The 21793-nt window shown below is 40.3% G+C and overlaps 1 pseudogene; it reads right to left on the bottom strand.

Moving 5' to 3' along the window:
• The window catches only part of LOC122117315, a 27049-nt pseudogene extending 9587 nt beyond the window's left edge, over positions 1-17462 (bottom strand).
• Positions 17463-21793: the final 4331 nt, after the last annotated feature.

The raw sequence follows: 21793 nt of genomic DNA, 5'->3' as shown, positions 1-21793 counted from the left end.
CCTGAAATAGCAAACAGAATGATATCAGGGGCTGGGAGGAAGAAGCAATAAGAATTGCTGTTTAATGTGTGCAGAGTTTATGCAAGGCATCAACATTCTAGAAATGAATTGTACAACACTGTGGATGTACTCAATTACTATTGAACTGTACACTTAAAAATGGGAAAAAATTGGAAGGGTTGAATGCTTAGCATATGCAAGTCCCTGAATTCAACCCTCAACACCACTACCACCACACTGCAACACAAACAACAAACAACCACAAAAATGCTGAACATGACAAAATGTATTTTGCCACAATTAAACAAAAAAAGGAAAATCCTTTCATCTTTCTTTCCCTCTCCTATTCTCTCCTTTCTTCTTTATTTCTTCTTTCTTTTCTCCTTCTCTTCCTTCCTCCTTATTCAACAAATAAAATATGAGTACCATTTTATGAGTAAGTGATTCTGGCAGTATGTAACTTACAATCTCCCTTCATTTCTTCCTCACCAATAACTACATTGCTATGCAATGTGCATTTTTCTAGTGATTATCTGTGACTTTACAAACATACTTATTCATGGACATCTAGATATGTGTATATGCAAACATTCTCACCTACATAAGTAAGAATGTGTGTATCTCTCTCTGTGTATATGTATATGCTCATATATATACACATACACACAGTATATATACATATATACATGTTTCATTTTGGGTGGACCTGGACTCTTTATTCTAAGACTAGATTTCTGACTTGAAGTAGGCTTTTACTGACAGTCGCACTCCTCTCTTCAAGACAGAAGAGGAGCCTTAGCCTTCTACGCTCATCCCACTATGGCTATGCTTCAGAAGCAGAGCATACAACTGGTGCCAGAAAGTTCTTTCTGACTTAAGAGGTAGAAAGAAATTCAGTAGCCACAGTCTCAAACCTTTCCTGGTTGAGCTGAAACTTGGGAGCCCTCATAACTTGGCAGTGTGATAGCTTCACCAAGCAGAGCCAGGTAATTGGCAGCAGAAGGATTTTTCTATTGGAAGCTACCCATTTCCATCAGTGCACTGGGCGCCAGTGCAAAATGTTGTCTTCCACCACATGGGGTGGCAGGGACTTGGGGAAACAATAATCAGAGATGAGGAGCAACTGGGAGGCAAAGGGCAAATGCTATCTGGGAAGAATTACCAGCCAGGCTTTACCACCTTTATAAAATATGAACAACTGTATCGATCTGAGGAAAAGCCCTCACCCTTTAGCCTTTTCTAAATTGAGATGATAGCACTGTTATGCATTAAAAGATGTTATCAGTACCAAAGAGCAAGTATGGTCTTACACCAACTAATATCTGCTAAAATGTACCTGACTGCATTGGAAATGTTGCAGCAGATTGGTATAGCCGGGAATAATGAACCGCTGCACCCCATTGAAATGTAATTACACAGCCCTCTTGTTCTTAAACCTATAAGGTGAAAGAAAGATGAATAGTGAAAGTAAAAACCGCTGACCCTTCAAACTTTAATTTACGTTATGCATTCGCTCGCCCTTCTGATAGGTTTTAGAAAGGTCATAATTTAGGGTATTTTGCAGTTGATAAATGATCTGTATGTTTGTGTTCACACGCACCGATTGATTTGTTATAGCCAAAATATTGTTTCTATAACAACCTAAGAGCCCTTAACTAGACAAACGGCAAACCGGAATCCAAGGGGAAGCAAAGCGAAGTCTGGGCCTGCCCAGAAGGGGCTGGCCTTTGCCTAGAGACTCCAGGATGATGGAGTGGAGGGTGAGGGTGAGTATGCAGGGGTGAAATTGTGGGAGGAGGAGGTGGTGGCTAGAGCAGATGGAGCAGTGGCTTTGGTTCTTGGCAGGCCCATGGTCATGGTCTCTTCAAAGCCTCTGTGCACAGCATGGGTGGCTCCCACAGAAGCCGAAGCAAGTCTTGTCAAGACTTTCAAGTTGAGCTCCCTTTGGTGCAGAGTAAGCCAGTGGGGTTGTTAGGGCAATTTTCCCGCCTTTCCAGCCTTGGAAGAGGCTCCTGTTTCTGGGCCCAGTTGATGCATTATGCATCAGGGCTGCCTGCAACTGACAGCCCCTCAGCCAACGTCGACTTGAAAAGCAATGGTGCTAATCAAAGCCGACACATTTGAATGTCCAGACACACACACAGAGAAATTTACTAATCAAAAAGTGTATTTCCTAGGGCTGTCTCCAGAGAAATCCGCAGGAAGAAATTGGAATAATTTATTAGCTTACAAGTTTTCGTTGACAGTTAGCCCAAAGCTATTTATCTCTGTAATAGAGAACGTCTCCAATGTGGCAAAATTGACCAAATCAAACAGCTTTGATCAGAAAATGAATCTGGCAAGCCTGCCTGTCGGAGGGTCCCAGGAGAAAGAAGGGAAACAAACAAAAAGATTTAACAAGTGGTCAATAGGAGAAAGAGAACAGAGAACAGGATTGGGAAGAAGAAAAGAGCAAGGACGAAGGAGGTGGAAAGAATTTTTTCCTTGCAAAGCCACAGCCCAGTCTCTGGAATGAATTGTTGAAGAAATAAATGATGTTTCACATCATAACATTTAACATGGTGCTTGTGCATTTTCTGAGCCCTGCAGCCCAAACTGAGATGTGATTTTTATGGTAACAAGATGATGACAAACTGCAGAGAAGAAGGACTTGCTGCTGCTGCTGCTGGCCATGAAGAAATAAACAGAAGAAACTCAGAGATGTGGAGCTATCTCTCCCAGCCCTAGGATTGCGATAGGATTGCTATTTCCAGCAGGCATCAATGATGCTAACTTTATCCAGTCTGCCTCAGGGGCAGGAAGTGTTTGACCATTAGGTGCTAAGGTGGCTTCTAGGAAAGGTGCTCTGACCCACCGGGGGTCTGAAGGTAGGGCCCACCTGGAAAGTCCCTTGTTCCTCCTTTCATGGGCAGTGTTAGAAAGAGGAGAGCGGCAGAGACCCATCCAATGAGAGAGTGTACCACAGATATACTGCTTTTTCCCTTCATCTGTTCTCTCAAAGAAGAACTGCAATCTGATGGTTTTGAAGACCAATGGTAAATGGGTGGATCAGAGAATAACATAGACTAGGGGAAGACTTTTATAGCAATGTAGCATTGCACAGTAAGGTAGTTCTCCTTATCATACAGGTTAACAGTTACCTTTCAATTCCAAATATACTCTCTTATGGGCAACATACTCTACTTGCTAGCATTCAAGAACATTCACAGGCTACTCAAATACATTCACCATATTCAATAGCCAAACAACTAGAAGGATGCTCCAGTAGCCAATATATTTGTGCCCAAACTAAATGCCAAAAACCCATCATCAACATTGCTGCTCATTTCATTCTAGAGAAGAGTTTGGGCTATCTCTTCAGGTTAAAGCATATTAGAAAGTCATAGCAAGAGTATTTGTCAATAAAAGAAAGTGCTAAAATACAGAGAAGTGATTTTATTGCAACACTCCCTAGATTAGAATTGTTTAATGAGGACATTGATGAAGAACTGAGGTCAAGTTAAAACACTGGCTCTGAAGTTCAGGAACACTGACTGTATGTTTTAGTGATACACTTTTCTTTCTTTCTTCTTCTTCTGGTTTATTTATTTATTTATTGTAAACCATGTGCTTTGGCCTGAATTGTTCCCTTCAGAACAAGGATTGTTGTGGGAATTAGACAGACAATTTGTGCAGGGGATATTGTACATCAGGAGTACAGCAAGTGTGTAGCATGTACAAGACCTTATCCTTAGCAATGCAAAAACAAACCAAAAATGTGTTGTAGGGCTGGGAAGGTGGCTCAGTGGTAGAATGCTTGCCTTGCATACATGAAACCCTGGGTTCGATTCCCCAGCACCACATAAACAGAAAAAGCCAGAAGTGGTGCTGTGGCTCAAGTGGTAGGGTGCTAGCCTTGAGCTGAAGAACTGAGGGACAGCATCCAGGCCCAGAGTTCAAGCCCCACGACCGGCAATAAAAAAAAAAAGTGTTGTAAAATACAGTGTTACATAAATGCCAGAAGTTACTAATGCTGCTTCCTCAAGCCTTAGGGGAGGAGGAGGATCAACAGTTTCCTAAGATTAAACTAGAGTAGATCTGTATATGGAAATTAAGCTGCATGCTCTGAGAGCTAGCCTACGAGCTGTAATTTCAAATTTTCCCTAATAGTGGTAAAGAATACCTTGTTTTTTCTCTTCCTTCAGAAAACCAAGCTACTACTTGGAACTAGACAAATACCTGATGCTGCTGACAACTGTCCTCTTTTGGCCATATGCCCTTCTTCAGTTGTTCGAGGGGAAGATGTCGTTAGCTTTAAATCCTTTCGGGCTCCCAATTCAGGGTTAAGTCCCCATGTCTGATCCATATGTCTGTGTGTTCTTGAAGCTATAACCCCTGGCTAATTGACTACTAAAGGTGGATCAGCAATTTTGCTTGATCAACCAAGTCCAGCTTAATCTGCTCTGTAAAAGGATTTAGTGGACAGTAGCTGAAAGTGAAAATATTTCTAAACCATTCAAACAAAGACAATGAACTGATTTAGTTGATATTTTAGGGTAGCTTTGGGAGAACAACATTTCGGCCAGCGTTAGGTTTGTTTTTAGGATAGCAAAAAACAGTTTAGCTTTATTCTAAAATTTGCAGTCAGAATGTCAGTATTGTAGAAAATAATGGGTTAGCTTGGACATTTGGATCCCATCCTATGAATGCATCAAAATTGGCTCTCATTTATAAGAATTACATGTTAATACCCATCCTGATATCCTGACAGCCACACACCACAGTGTCTCATTGTAATTTTCCCTTAGAACTGCTCTCAAAAACAGTCCTCCCTCTGATCCAAGTTCCCTGCTCTCCTGGGAATGGGTTGGGCACCCTGCCCATCACTGGCATGGGACCTGTACATGTTTGTTATATTGGTGAGACATGCTGGAACATGCCAGAAAGTTGCTATCAATAATCAGGTCCAAAATATGGTTAAAGGGGGGTTCAAGATGTATTGAAGCTAGATTTATTCCTGCCTTCTTCATCTTGAAGAATCCTAAAATGTGTAAAAGCCACAAATGAGGGCCATTTAAGTGATTCTAAGTATGGATTATTTTTCTCTCTCTCTCTCACATGGAGTAGTGTCCAGTATTAGATGTCCAGAGTGAGGCAATCAGTGGAATTCCAGGGTATCTTTTTCTCATGGCCATGAAATTCTGTTAGGCACTTACCTAGGCAGGATACAAAGTGTCTTAGGAACCAAACACTAAAATAGCAATTCAAGAAATTCCATTTTAGATCTTGAGGTTCACCCTAATGTTGCCTACTAGTTAATGTAGAGGGGAAAGGAAGGGCTTTGGAGGTGAAAAAGTTTAAGTGAAAGGAAGCCTACAATAAGTTAGAAAGCTATTTTACTTAGAAATCACTATATGATTTTTTTCATAAATAAATGTTTTTATAACTCCCATTTACATAGAACTAGGTTGACTAGAATATGTGGCATGTTACTCTGCTTAAAATCAAACGGGAAGCTATAAAAGACATTCTTTAAAATACTGAAATTCCCCACAAGTCTTGTCTGTTTTTTGAAAGCATTATTCTTTATTTAGTATATATTCTACCAGGATTTCAACCAGGTATCCACATTTTTTTGCCCTTAGAAGCCATTAAAAATGAACTTGTTTAAATGAACCATATTAGCTTTAATTCTATAACTGGATAGACAGCAAGAAAGGAATCTATACAGTTGAGAACCAAACTGAAAGAAAAAGATATACCTATTCTAAAGCTTGGTATGGATGACAGATGTCCCAGAAAAGCTTACTTCTGTTTTCTGGGTTTTGTTTTGGTTTGGTTTGGTTTTGCCAGTCCTGGGGCTTGAATTCAAGGCCTGTGTGCTGTTTCTGAACTTCTTTGCTCAAGGCTAGTGCTGAACCACTTGAGCCATGGCTGTACTTCTGGGTATTTTGGTGATTAATGAGAGATAAGAGTCTCACAAAGTTTCCTGCCCAGGTCGGCTTTGAACTGCAATCCTCAGATCTCAGTCTCTGGAGTAGCTAGGATTACAGGTGTGAGTCTCAGACACCCCCCTTTAAAAAGTTACTATATTTCAGGGGTTACCAGAGACAAAAATCTAGACAGACTCTTTTCTGGATCAGGTCATTTTTTGTAAAAAAAAAAAAAAATCATGTAGTGTAGTTTATCTGCTCTGATTAATAAAAGTCTACCCACAAACCTTGTTTCTTTTTTTTTAATTTTTATATTTTTTTATTTTTTATTGTAAAGATACTATACAGAGGGTTACAGTTACATGAGCAAGGTAATGAGTACACTTCCTATTGAGCATTGTTACCCCCTCCATTGTTTTCCCCCTACCATCCCTTCCCTCCCTACCTTCCCCAGGTTCTTTTTTTTTTTTAATCGTGATTAAGTGATTACATAATTTTCCGAATTTCACAGTATTGTGGAATAATGATGCTCATTTAAAGTCACAAGTTCATTCTAACTTTCCTGGAGCAAATTGTCTATCACGGTCTATAACATATAACGGTGTACACATATACACCATACATGTGATCAGCAGCATGGGGCTATTTAGTAGTGGTTTGACCAGATGAGTGGAAGTTCTTTGTTTCTTAAGTCCTGTTAGTTTTGTCGTATCACCTAACATTTTGGATTTAGCATCTACTTATCAGGGAGACCATATACCGTTTGTCTCTTTGCTCTTGGCTTACCTCGCTCAACATGATTCCTTCTAGCTTCATCCATTTCCCTGCAAATGCCATTATTTTGTCATTTCTAATGACTGCATAATATTCCATTGTGTATAGATACAACAATTTTTGGATCCATTCATTTGTGGTGGGGCATCTAGGTTGTTTCCATATCCTAGCTATTGTGAACAGTGCTGCATAAACATGTAGGCGCATGTGTCCTTGTATATTGTTCCTGTTGTTCAGGGTAGATGCCTAGAAGTGGTGTGACTGGGTTGTAAGGGAGGTCAATCTTTAGCTTTCTAAGGACCCTCCAGACTGCTTTCCAAAGTGGTTGTATAAGTGTACATTCCCACCAGCAGTGTAATAGGGTTCCTCTTTCTCCACATCCCCTCCAGCATTTGTCGTTGGCTGATTTGTGGATGTGGGACATTCTGACTGGGGTAAGGTGGTATCTCAGGGTTGTCTTTATTTGTATTTCCTTCACCACCAGGGATGATGAACATTTCCTCATGTGTTTCTTTGCCATTTTTATTTCTTCATTTGAGAAGTCCCTCTTTACTTCCCTTGCCCATTTAGTAATTGGTTTGTTAGATTTGGGAGAGATTAGTTTCTTGAGTTCCCTGTATATACTGGATGTTAACCCCTTGTCTGATATATTGCTGGTAAATATTTTTTCCCAATTAGTTGGTTGTCTTTCTAGCTTGGTTGTGATAGATTTAGCTGTGCAGAAGCTTTTTATTTTAAGGTAGTCCCATTTCTCGAGTATCTCTCCAATTTGTTGTGACCCTGGGACTCTGTTCAGGAAGTTCCTTCCTGTGCCTATTAGTTCAAGTGTCTCTCCTACTCTGTCCTGCAGTAGTTTCAGAGATTCAGGTTTAATGTTAGGGTCTTTAATCCATTTTTGAATTGATGTTGGTGCATGGTGATAGGCTGGGGTCCACTTTTAGTTTTCTGCATGTGGCCGCCCAGCTTTCCCAGCACCAGTGGTTGAAGAGGCTGTGTTTCTTCCATTGTATGTCTTTGGCTCCTTTGTCGAGTATCAGCTGGCTGTAGACCTGTGGATTTATTTCTGGATCTTCTATTCTGTTCCATTGGTCTTCCGGTCTGTTTTTGTACCAGTACCATGCTGTCTTTGTTATTATAGCTCTGTAGTAGAGTTTGAAGTTTGGCATGGCAAACCTTGTTTCTAACACTGCAAATAAAGCACTTTTCAAAAGCCTAGTTCACAAAAAAGAATCCTATATCCTCCTAACCACAATTATACTAGGTCTGCTCAATCATCCTAACCAGACTTGGCTCTAAGTGTAGAATTTGACAGAGTACGTGAAGAAGGTTTACCCTTAGTTAGGGGATCCTATATTTTAAATAACTAAAATGCAAAGGCTCTCAGACCTAATAAGATTTTTTGTACAATGTAAGTTCTTCAAAGGTTTAAGTGGTTCAGAAAGACTCAACAGGAGTTGTAGTCGGTTTTTTTTTGTTTTGTTTTGTTGTTTATTTCTGTCCGTGGTAGGGGGTCTACATGATTAACTAACAAACACCCCATATAACCTACCTCTCCCCATATATAAACCCACATTTTGAAGATTGTTTGACTTAGCTCAAAGAAGGGATGCACACAATAATCCTTCCAGGATGAAACTGCTACAAATACAAGAACCAAAGCTCAGTAAGTTTCAGTAGCATGCCTGGGGTCTCACCAGCTCAGAACTATAAAGAGGCTCTGGCTCTTTCTGACCCTAAATCTATCTGCTAGATGCCCTTTGGGAACAGAAGGGGTCCTGATATGTTCTTTTTTTATTTGTAAAAATTTCTGGTGCTGAGGATTGAACGTGCCAGGCAACTACTCTACACTGAGGCCCTCCCCTAGACCCTGGTTTATTCTAAATGAGATATTTGACTCTATTCACTCTATTCTTTGCTATGGTTACAAACACCATCCTGCATGTTGGACCACTCACTGTGTTGAAGTTGTAATAGGAAGGACTAGTTATGTAACAAAGTCTGTTAGTGCTGTATGCTAAAGCAAATTGTCTTGGGGGAAGAGAGGGGTCTGCTTCTCATAGTCACTCAGAGTCTCAGGTTGATAGAGACTGCCATCTTTCTAGTAGATCTTGTTAAGTCAACATCTCAATGCAATGCTTCAGAATTCACCTCAATGAGGGAAGAGAGCATGGAATATTAAACATGGCTTCTACATATTATTGTGCAGAAGTGACATGAATTCATTTATTGACCAAAAAACGTCACATGGCCACACCTCATATCAAGTCAACCCACCCACATTCCTAGAAGAAGAGAAGCAGGAATTTTAAAGCTCCAGTCATATCTGAACAGTACTCTTGGCCACAAGGCAGAAGGAGCACTGAGCTGAAAGTCACTGTACCTGTTTCCTAGCACTAGCTCTGCCACTTGATAAGTTCCATGACCTTGTCCCATCTCTTAAACCCACTGGCCTCTCACATCTTCGTCTGCAAATAAAGGTTTGGGATAGCTGGTCACCACTCTGATTCTGTACCAGAACAAATCTATTACCTTTGCTAGATCTCAGAGCCCACATACTTGGGAGTGGGTCAGTGGGGTCATCTCTACCTCGAGCCCACAGCACAGGGAAGATGATTCAGGGCAGGGTGGAAATAGAATCATTTGTGCACACAATAGCAGAGCTGGCTAGAGACTGTCAGTTCTTAGAGTTTTGAGAGCATCCACACAAGCATGATGAATGTGTCAAGGATTCCGTGTCACACAATATACTTTGTTAACTCACTTTGACAAAAGCATTTTACTTTTAACTGCTTGTGACAGGCTCACAGACTACTCGTAAATGTACCTCACATATAGGTATCTCCCACTTTATGTAATAGATGTGTTCCTTTTTTAAAAAAGGAGGGAGCATATAAACTAAAGTCACCACTTAGGCGATGGAAAATCATATTATTCAAAGGAATTCAATGACAAAAGAGACTTTTTGTCTTATTTTACCTTTTATTCCCTCCAAGATGTTCTTTGGTACACCCAGAGACTCTGTCACAGTACACAAAGCACAATGACATTTGAAGCTATTTGTGAACAAATGGGTAACATTCAATTGTCTATATGTAGTTGACCTGCATTTGCATAAATGAGTAATGACACCATAGATTTGTATAGTGCTTTCCTGCTAGAAAGAACCTGAATCAAGAGTAGAAAGAGCATAAGTCTGGTGTCAATCTAGAGTTTACATTGCAATGAGAAGGTTCCCACTGAAATGTATGCAGTAGGAAGAGGCATTAGTATAATCTGCATTTTACAACTGAGAAAACAGAGACCAGGAGAGAGAGAGAATGATATGCCCAAACCCTCAAAAACAGAATTGGAGCTCTGACTTGTATCCTGATCTCCCTAGAATATCTCGACACCCCCCCGTAGAAAGACTGGCTGAGCACTGCAAGCATTTGTACAGAACATGTGCATCACCTTGCACCTGTTGTTTTGTGTGATTTTGTTTTTGTTTTTCTGCCCTCCCAGGGCAGGTACGCTTTGAAAGTCAGGGTCAAGACCACTCTGCAAACCAGCAGCATGTGCTCTGGAATGCTTGTCCAGTAGTCAAATTTCAAGTTCTTGAAAAACTGCTCAAACCAGTAGTACATGGTAGCCCATTTAATCATTATAAGTAAATCTCGATTTTCAGCAACTTTGTCATCTATGCCTGGCACAATTACAAAGGGCATAATAATTACTCATTTTAGGGTGTTGTAAGGAAAATAATTACATAAGATGCTGAGATGTTCCTATTTGTAGGGGCTACCTCCTCCTTCTCCCATGCAGTTCTCAGTAATCAGATTCTCTATTGTAACTGTGAGACAGTCATAATCTCTGACCTCATCGAATTTATGGGAAGCAAGGCTGTCAACACAAAATTTGGATAATTACAAAGTACGGCAAATAAAGATGAGGAACTGAGAGCATAATTAAGAGGTCTAACTGAGATTAGGAAATTAAGGAGAGTCTGCATTATAAGGGGATATTAATATTGAGGCCCAAGGAAAAGCTGGTAGAAATCAGCCAGGCAGAAAGTGGAAGAACAAGTCTTCCAAATAGAAGGATCAATATTGTGGGAGCCCCAACATTGGAAAAAGCTTAGAATTGAAATGAAGTTCAGGGGACACAGCCTATAGAGCTACAGAGACACACAGAGGAAATGAGATTGGACAGGGATCAAGTTTTGAGGAAGTTGCTATTGAAAAAAATTTGGAGGGCTGGGAATGTGGCTTAGTGGTAGAGTGCTTGCTTGGCATGCATGAAGCCCTGCAGTTGATTCTTTAATACCACATAAACAGAAATGGCCAGAAGTGGCACTGTTGTTCAAGTGGTAGAATGCTAGTTTTGAGAAAAAGAAGCCTAGAGACAGCGCCTACTCTCTGAGTTCAAGCCCTAGGACTGGGGGAGGGTGTGTTGGGGAGACAGAGAAATCACGATTGAAGTTACGCCCTAATAGATCTCTTGACCTTTAAAGTAGAAGAGTCTATTCTATTTAAGAACAGTTTTAATGTAAGGGGGAAAGGCTTGAAGCTAGGAGACCAGGGAGAGGATGTGCTATAGGTCAGGGTAAGGATGAGGCCTGCTTGACCTGCTTGGCCCTGGGAAGTGGCTATGCAATGGAGATGTGATTGAAATTATGAAGTATTTCGGGGGTAGAATTGATGACATGTGGTGATGGGTCATATACAATGTGAGAGAAAGATGATTCTGGGGGATTTGCTGAGCTGCTGTTCAAGTACAGTTATTTTGTACTTGAAATGCCTCTGAGATGCTCTAGAAATGGATACTGCTGGTGTGGGAGGTGGAGGCCTAGCTTCACAGTTGGGAGAACTCACCACACAGATGGTATAAAATGGTGGCTGGTGGGATTGATTTCTCTGTGGAAATCCTAAAAGAAGTCTCAGGCAGATTTGGACCTGTTGAAAGTGAGGGAGAAATCCAGAAGAATGAGGAGTGCCGGACTTGGAGACAAAAAGGAGTGTTTGGGAAGGAGGTAGCAATTGGTTTCACTCTGAGCTATGTGGGTCATGGAGGGAATTTGTGATCCTGATGAGAATGGAGGGTGGAAGATGAAGCAGCAGCAAAGGTACTCAGCTGAGAATGAGAGATGGTGCTCTCTGAACAGCTCTGAGGAGACAGGTAGGGATCTGACTAATATTCTTTTGTGTTGAGAAGTAGTACTTGTCCATATGTAGAGGGAGGGAGCAAAAGAGAAAGTGCTGGAGTAAGGAAGTACCATGACTGATCCCCAATCTGTGTATGTATCTTGCCTGAGGCGCTAATGGGGTGACTTCCCAGTGGCTTCCTGGAAGCAAGGAAGAAAATAGAGATGGCTAGTCCTCTGTCCTTTCCAGGCAGCCAAGAAAACAATAAAGTTGAGCCCTGGATGGTGTGGGATCCTCTGACTTCTCAGGAGGGCTATCTCCTACACCCCAAGCATAAGCCTTGTTCAAAATCTCATCCAGAGAGCTTTCCAGACTAGCAGCCACTCTCCTAGGGCTCAGAAATCTAACTTGCCCTCTTTGTATCTCCCAATTCCTCACCTAGGTCCACAGGCACAGAAGGCTGTGTGATTTCAGTGGACAACAGCATGACCCGAGGTTCTGCCTTTCCACCCACGTGGCCATTCTTCCTGAACAGGAGTGTGTGAGCCTAGGGGAGGGGGAGGGGCAAAAAGAGGGCTTGCCCTGGCAGTCTTCATTTACTCTCTGAGGCATGAGATTTGATTACCAGTCTTTTAACATGCATGACAGCAGACGTTAATATTTGCCACAGAATGAGGGAGTCCTCTTTTAAATTCCCCTACAATGTTAGGTTCATTGACCCTGAGAGGTAGGGAATGCCACAGGCTGACTTCATGCCACCCTAATGTTGCTGCCTATTTTATAAAGAAAAAGAAAACTATATATAATATAGTTTATAAAACTATAAACAAAGAAACGTCTAACTTCTAAGGGTCCATACTACAGTTCACTGAAGACCCTGCTTGCTTTAGAAGACAAGCAGCTAGTGAGGATTCTTCAGTTTCCACCTCAACCTTCAGTTTTTCTTCTGTTCACAGAGTATCTTTAAAAAAAAGATTATGATTGGCACCGTTGGCTCATTGGTCTACAAAGATAATAAAAAATAAAAGTCAAGCCTTGAGCAAAAAAAAAAAAAAAAAAAAAGGCTCAGAGATGCCCAATCTCTGAGGTCAAACTCCAGGACCAGTACAACAAATAATAAATAACAATATCCAGCTGGGTGCTGGTAGCTCACACCTGTAATCCTAGCTACTCAAGAGGCTGAGATCTGAGGGTCTCAGTTCAAAGCCAGCCCAGGCAGGAAAAAGTCCATAAGAGTCTTATTTCCAATTAGTGAGCAGAAAACCACAAATGACACTGTGACTCCAAGTGGTAAAGTGTGAGCCTTGAGCAAAAGAGCTCAGAGACAGAGCCCAGAGTCTGAGTTCAAGTCCCATGACAGACAAAAACAAACAAACAAAACAAAACAAAACAAAACAAAAAAACCCTTACCTCTCCCAGCCTTTAAGTCTTTTGTCAGAAGGTAGGATCATTTTCTGACTTCAAAGTGGTGGGAGACTTGGAGGCAGAATTTAAAACCACTGTTTGGAGAAAAGAGATATCCCAAATTTCAAATGTAGGAGCTCTTCCTAGATGGCCTTCTCTAGAAATTTTGTTGTTGTTGTTGGGCATGGGGCTTGAACTCTGGGCCTGGGCGCTGTCCCTCAGCTCTTCAGCTCAAGGCTAGCGCTCTACCTCTTGAGCCACAATGCCACTTCTGGCTTTTTCTGCTTATGTGGTGCTAAAGAATTGAACCCAGGGCCTCATGCATGCAAGACAAACATTCTACCACTGAGCACCTTCCCAACTCCTTCTCTAGCCTGTGTTCATGCTTCCTTGTGCGATATCCATTAGAGTCTGAAAAAATTATTGTTCAACACAATTATTTTGTGTGTGTGTGCATACACATGTGCACATATGTACACACACAGGCTTGCACTTAGTGCCTTGTGCTGTCTCTTGGCTTTTTTACTTAAGGCTGGTGCTGTACTATATGATCTTTATCTCTACTTCTGGCTTTTTGCTGGTTACTTGGAGATGACAGTCTTAGAAGATCTGTCTGTCTAAGCTGGCTTTAAACCATGATCTTCAGATCTCATCCTTCTGAGCTGCTAATATTAGAAGTGGCTTAGTGGTATTTTGCATGCATGAAGAAGCCCTGGGTTTGATTCCTCCATACCACATAAACAGAAAAAGCCAGAAGTGGCACTGTGACTCAAGTGGTAGAGTGCTAGCCTTGAGCAAAAAAGCAGCTCAGAGGCAATGCCCAGGCCAGGAGTTCAAGCCCCAGGACTAGTGCAAAAAAAAAAAAAATGTATGAGCTACCAGCTTCAACTTATTATCTTTTAAGTAGTTGTTAAGGAACCGCTTTTGAGGAGAGTGTTCTCTCTGCTCTCCCCCTGTCCCTTCCTGCCCCTCCCCAGTGGGCTTGTGCTAGTTGTTAGGGAGGCTTTCTCTTTGTTCAACCACACCTGGCATGGTGCTTTTGCTCTCTTGGAAGGCCTTTTCAAAACACTGTCCCCTTTGTTCCTTGTGCTAAGACCTCACCTCCCATTTACTCTACACAGTTCTTGTCACATTACATAGTGCTAGACAATAGTGGTATAGAACAAAATAACAACTGAACACAGCCTTCTACTATGCAACCACTAATGAAGAATCTGCCTTTTGAAGGCATCTTACAAATGAAAAAGGTAAATTAGGACAAAAAGCGAGGCTGAAGGAGAAGTCAATAGGCTTGTGAAGCTTGACCTCTGTTCTTATTAACCTATTAGTTTTTTTGAGTCCTATTGCCAGCTACAACCTTCTCCACTGGTCTGGAGCCAGAACCCTATCTGAAGTTGGCAAAACACAGGAATAGGCATGGTCTTCAGGCTGAGTAAAGATATAAATAAATATATAAGTCACAACTCATGTTGAAGATTGATAATACATTCGCCAGACAAGAAAAAGACATTAAAATCAGTATAGTAACATGGAAATCAGCTCAGTTACATAAGTATGAAGTAAAAGGAATTTTGTTGTACTTATTTAAAAAAATGTATATGAAGATAATATCTATGGTTGATGATGCTCCTGCTACTTTGACTAGTAGTTTATTTCTTGGTGTATTAAGTTAATGTTCAAGGTCCATTCTGTTTTTAAAATTAATGTAAATATAAGGAAAATAAAATCTCATTTTTAGTCTCCCTTGCTTCCAATGATTAGAATTAACATATCCAAACATTTGTACCTCACTTCTCAAATATCAAAATAAGGGTGTTTTTCTTGCCAACTTCATATCCTTAACCAATGACCAGGGCTGAAGGAAAAACCCAAAATTTAGATCATTTAATGATGCTGACTCAATTTTATTTTTCTAAACTCTGGGTTCTCTGTCCCTCTCTGAAATCCTAAATTTGATCATCAAAATGTTTTTCTAGAGATAATATGTTATAAAAGTTAAACTAATGTTTAATTAACTTCATTGTATGTTCATAACTGCATCTATCATAAAGTTTTCTAAACTTATGTAATCTTCATTGAAAGCAGAGTTAGATAATAAAAAAATAAACATTTTTTTTAAAAGCAGAGTTAGCATACTATAGCATACTGTAGCATAGGGTATGGTTTTCCCAAATGCAAATTGTAGACTTCTTATGTCAATCAGTTGTGTTTGGTAAACAGCTTTTTTTTTGGTCTGAGACTAAACTTAAACTCAGTACCTGAAACTTTTGTTTATTGACTAGAATTCTACCAAGGGAGTCATGCTTCTGACCCCATGTATCTTTCTTTATATAAAGTTAGGATAAATAGTAGTGATCATTGTGACATTTTCCAACTGTGTTCCCAACAGCACCATGCAAATACAAAATGAAGCTGCTCATAATTTCTGTAGTAATTTGTACTTGACACAGAATATTGCAAAACAAGTTTCCACAATTATATTAATTAATTAATTAAACTAATTAAATGTCACATAGTTAATGTACAAGTCTGTCACGTTAATTTAATATAAAGCCACAATTTTGTTTTTACCTAGTTCAAAAACTCATAGAGAATAATTTCTCCTAACATCTCTGTCAGTCAAAAAACTTCCTTTCATCCTGGGCCTCTTTGCTTCTGGATATGTGTATAAGACTTCTGGAAATAGTATGAAAGTGTTTATGCTGCAGGACAGATTGATCCAAATCAATTTAGTGCTTTTGTTTTTGGTCTGACCTCATCAGTCAAGTCAATAAGAAAATAAATGTTCAAAAATTGCTTTATATACTTGAAACCAAATTAGCCAAATAGGTCTAAAGCATCAAGCCAGTTTGGGTTTATGGACAGTCTTCATTTAAATCCCCACAGAAGAAAGCTGCCTGTTGTTCTTATCATTGCCAATAACAACCGAATGTGGTCCAGGCTGCAACAAACCTCAGAAACAAAGCTCCTCTTCTCACCCAGGGAAGGATACCTGGCAGGCACAGCACAGGGACACCCACTGCAGCTTCATCTACTCCAGGGAACTACAAGGCCCCAGGCCTGCCAGGAGCACCTTTTGATTCAGGGGAGTGTGTTGTTAAGAGGGGGTGAAGCATTTCTGAATAGCAACATCTCCGCTCAATGGCCATTCTCCAAACAATTGCTCTTTTCTCTTGCCCAGTAATAATTCCACATTCATTCTATACAGTCTTGAACAATCATACCTGTTGACATTTTAGTATCACACACACACACACACACACACCAAAAAAAAAAGCCCTGAAAGTTGGGAGGAGAAGAGGCCATTGAATGAATTATTTGTGCTTTTAGTTATCTCTGAGAGAAAGATGTTCTCCCAGCAATCCATTAGAGCTCCATATTGTACAGAATCAAAGGAAAGAAAGCAAGAAAGCAAGCAAGCAAGAAAGAAAGAAAGTCTGTCACATAAAAGCACACCTGTAGCCTACCTTTTGAAAGGAAAGTCCTTGGCAAACAATGGCCTGAATGAGACAGTTTAATCAGGCAGGAGTCAAGACCACTGAGACATAAATTAAGCATTCATCCTTGAGTAGCAGCCAAGCAGCCAAAGCCCCCATAATCCCAATTAATCCCACTTTGTATGGTTGCCCTTGGGTTAAGGACAGAGGGAGAGAATTTGCACATGCTGGTTCCACATCAGCTCTTACCTTTACAGGGGGTGGGTCTGTCATAAAGGAGTGCACCTACGAAAGTGTTCCCATACTGATGGTGAGCGAGGCACTCAGCCCTCCCCACCCTGCCTCTGTGATCTGTCAGCAAGAACTTCCTCCAAGGGCATCCTACAATCTTGGAGACTTAGATACTTGGGCTCTTCATTTGTACCACGGAACTGACTTCCTATCACCTATTCCTGCAGTCACACAGAATGAATGAATGCTCTACAGTCTCCCTTAACCTTATTTTTTCATCCATTGGTACTCTGTTCTGGTAGAAAAGTTGATTGTCTCCCCACAGATGGGGAAATTTCTCTCAGAGAACAGTCCTTCCTTCTGCTGACAGGGTCAGCTTAACATGGTCACCTCTCCTGTTCCTTGGGGATATGAACCATAGGGCCTGACTCTTCCCCAGCACATCTTTACCTCACTGTGCTGGGCCCTCAGATTACCTTTCCACAACATCTGAAGGCCTTGTAGACACACCCTGAAGGTGAAAAGCTCAGCTCTGGGATGGACACTGCAGCATAGGCAACTGGCACTGAATGACTTCTGGCCATCGAAAGCCTTCCTTCTCCACTTCCCTTTCACATGAATAACTCCTGTCTCTCAGATTTCTTTGTAGTTGAAGGAAGCAAGACGATTAAGGTGAACTTTTCTCCAGTAGAGCGTGATGAGATAGATAGATAGATAGATAGATAGATAGATAGATAGATAGATAGATAGATAGATAGATCAGCCCCTTGGTTGATCTATAAAATCTGCCTCTGTATACTCCTCCATGTTCTTTCCTTTCCTTCTTTCTGGCTGCCTGAGGGGAAATACACCTCCAGACATGCATTTTTCTGGAATACACATTTTTAAAGACAGCAGTGTCAGCATCAGCCTGAGTCCTGGAATGACTCTATCAGAATCTTGGCGAACAAGGGACAGAATTTGTATTTGCTAGTCCCACATCAGCTTCTACTTAAGTGGAGGATGAACCTGTAATAAAGTCCTGCAGATCCACATCTCCCAGTGCCTGCATACTTTCCAACTCCACTGTGATAGGTGAACAAGCACCACATTTGCATTGTGCTGAGCAGTGTTACATTTGGGTCCATTTGCCACTACAATCTGACCTATTGTAACCATGCAGGCCCAAGACATGGTAGCTTCCTGATCTCCTGAATTACCTATCTTCTCTGGCTACAAGGTAGAGGAGAAGGATGTGAGTCCAAAGTGACTAGAGTTTCTAAGCCTAACCTCACTTTGAGCTTTAGAAATTGCCTGATGATAACAGGCCTCTGTTCTAATTCATCTCTTCCATATGTGAGTTCTTTGGTTCTTGGCACTGATGGTGGGCTGGTGTGTAAGGGGTCTACAGCATTTTGAGGGCTAGAGTCCACAGGCTCAGGCCTGTAAGTGAAAGCCTATGAGGTGATAGAGAGAAAGCTCTGACCTGGGCTGAAAAGACATCTGTATGCATTTCACTTCTGAGAGGAAGGGAAAGCCCTGAAACATTTCACTCTAAATCAAATTTAGGAGAATGAGAGTCTGTGGGCTCTTGTATTAACAGCAATGAGTCCTTGTCACTAAGAGTCTCTGTTAAATGAAGAGTGTCAAGTTTAATTTTTAGACTTTCAGTAGTTTAAATAAATTTGTTAAAAGGAAATAAAATAATGTCTCCTATTATTTTTTTAGAAGAAATAGAAGATAGTATTAAGATGCTCATGACCAATATACCAAAGAAATTGGATTTAGGGAAATTAATTAGCACTGAGAACAGGACAAATGGGACTTTAAGTACTTTGATCGGTTGTAAGTTTAAAGAAAAAACACCTGTGTTTCAAGTATGTAGAGCTGTTTGATGAGAGGGGGAGGGGAAGAAAATGAATTAGATTTGTTAACAGACATTATAGCAAAAGCACAGGTAAGAACTTAACTTGTGTTAAGCATTTGTACCAAGTGGCTTACACCTGTAATCTCAGCTACTCAGGAGGCTGAGATCTAAGGATTACAGTTCAAAGCCAGCCCAGCCAAGAAAGCCTGTGAGACTCTTACCTCCAATTAGCCACCAGAAAACCGGAAGTGAAGCTGTGGCTCAAAGTAGCAGAGTACTAGCCTTGAGCAACAGAGCTCAGGGACAGTGCCCAGGCCCTGAGTTCAAGCCCCACAACTGACAAAAAATTTTAAAAAATCAAACTTGCTTATAGAATTAAGTAGTTATGAAGAAAAAAGTTTCTTTAATTAGAAGTCATAAAGCAAGGAGTAAGAGTATAAGATGGAGATAGAGTCCCAGAGAGACAAAAAGACCCACAAAGCAGACATGGTATGTAGTCTAGGGTGGCTTCAGCTTACATCCCAGAACTCACCACACTTCCTATATCTTCATCACATCTTTCTAGATATAGAAACCCAGCACCACCCTTACTAGACTGAATCCTTTGAGGACAGAAAATGTATTTCATTTCAAGGCTCAATAAATGTTTGTTAAATGAAACACAATCTTATAAAGAATGATTAAACTTCTTTTAATCTCTAGCAACTGAGGAAGTCAACTGCATTGACTAGGACACGTAATAGTGAAACTGCTAGTCATAAATTAATCTACTGCCACTCCGGTAAAAATATTTATTTAGCTTAAAATCTAATCATTTTCACTTGAGCTGAGCCAGAGTTTTCAGCCTTGAATCACAGAGTCAATAATAAGACGCTACATGTGGAGATGAAAAGATGGCCTAGTTACTACACATATAAGTAAGGATAGACGATCCCAAAGCATGCCTTACAAAACTGCATATAACAAGAGCATGCTAAGAAACTCCGTGCTCACTGTGTTAAGAGCTCGTCACCTATTCCTAATTCTTGAAGGAGCTTGAATACCAAGCTATGATTTAACCTCTATTATCCATTATTCTAGGAGCACAATGGAGAGGAGGGCTGGATCCAATATACTTTGGAGCAGTATGTACCAAGTTTTTCTTTAAGATATTACTGGGTTTTGTGTTCAAAAACAGTGGCCAGACAAAAGCACTATACTGTTACATCACCTGCTTTTATAAACAACCAAAAGACATTCATAGATGCTTTCGTTGGCAGGATGAGATCCACATGGACCAGAGTCAACTCATCCCAGCCACACTCAGCCTACCTCAACTCAGCTGACCATCCAGCTGACCTCAAGAACATCTCATTGTGAACATACAACCAGAAATAAAACTGATTTGCTATTGTTCATCTGTTTGATTTTTGGAGGGGAAATGTAAATCAAAGAACAAGAAAACAACTCTAACTCACCAACCAGCATAAATGGCATCTCCAAGGCTTTATACAATCAAGACAGGGCTAATTATAGCACTAGCTAATGTTGTACCACTACCCAGAGAGATGTCTAGCTGCTTCATCTGCTTCTTCCATTTTTAATTCCCTTACATTCAGGAAAACAGGCAAAATGACTTCATGCCAATGGCACAAGCTACAAAACAGAGTTCATTTGGGTGGTTCTGGCAGAGGTTGTACACTAATGTTGTTAATGTACATTGGAAGACATCTGATGTGAAATTCATAATTGAAATGTTATGAGCAGTTTAGCATATGGATCCTTCACATCCACTTAATTGCCAGTTTAGTAATAATTTTATGTAATGAGGCATTATTAATAATACGTGAAATACTAAATTGACGTAATGTCCTAAAAACATACTATGACATTTGCCACCGAAAGAATAGTATGATTCCAGGTGTCTTTGCTATGACTTCAAAAATGTGATCATATTAAGCTTGAAATATTTAGAGGCAGCTTGGTTATGATATATTTCAAATTCATTCTGCAAATTATTATTGGTTATTTTTTTTATAAAAACTGAAATATTTTCCTGTACTTGTGGCCTCACCTTGCAATTGTTACTAAAGCTCTCCCATCTCTGGCTGCTTGCTGTTAGACTCCTCCATGACAGGATGGCCCCTGATGGGCAGGAAGGGGGAAGACAGGGAAAAAACAAAAGGCTCATCATCGCAAGCACTGGGAAAATGTGAGGAAGCAGACGCTAAATTGACAGATTCCTCAAAAATTCATTATGTAACAGGGATTTGTTTTTCTTTATTCTTTTTTTCTTTCTCTTTCTTTTCTTTCTCTCCTTCCTTCCTTCCTTCTTTCTTTCTTTTTTTTTTGATAGCAAAAACTTCAATTTATTTAGTGATGTGGCCCCAAGCACTCAACTGTGCTAGTTACCGAGACTGAGATACACACACACACACACACACACACACACACACACACACACACACACACACACACACTCTAGAGGGTGAGACACAATGGGGAAAATTTCAAAGACTTTTAAGCTTGAGCTAACTCTTTAAGAGAATACAAATCATTCCTAACCAAAGATGAGAAAAAAATAAGAGAAAGAAGGAAGGAAGGAAGGAAGGAAGGAAGGAAGGAAGGAAGGAAGGAAGGAAGGAAGGAAGGGAGGAAGGAAGGAAGGAAGGAAGGAAGGAAGGAAATTATCCCTTTACCCCTTTCAGGGAAACAGAAAAACACATCAGTAAACTTTAGTCTTTCTAGACCTTCACTCTTCCTGTCTCCTTGTGCTTAGTGACCTGGGTTGGTTATTTTATTTATTTATTTTTTTGGTGTTTGTTTCATTTTAATACTATTTCCAAAACCTTATGAATGGGGCTATGATTATCTTTTGGAAGAACGCAATGGAGAACTGCACCATATGTTTACATATTTGAGAGTTACAAAGGAAGCTAACAAACTATTAAGTAAACTCTTATACTGTGAAAAATATCTCAAAATGGAAAATTTTGTTTAAAGTCTTACTTTTTATATAACTAAGCCATACAGAATACAAATATAAAAAGCTGCTAAATATAATAATTAATGGGCATATTAGAATATTCT

Source organism: Dipodomys spectabilis, unplaced genomic scaffold, assembly GCF_019054845.1.
Source record: "Dipodomys spectabilis isolate Male_0828 unplaced genomic scaffold, ASM1905484v1 ptg000140l, whole genome shotgun sequence".
NCBI lineage: Eukaryota > Metazoa > Chordata > Mammalia > Rodentia > Heteromyidae > Dipodomys > Dipodomys spectabilis.
The sequence above is the reverse complement of the archived record's forward strand: the minus strand, read 5'-3'. Positions and strand labels throughout refer to the sequence as shown.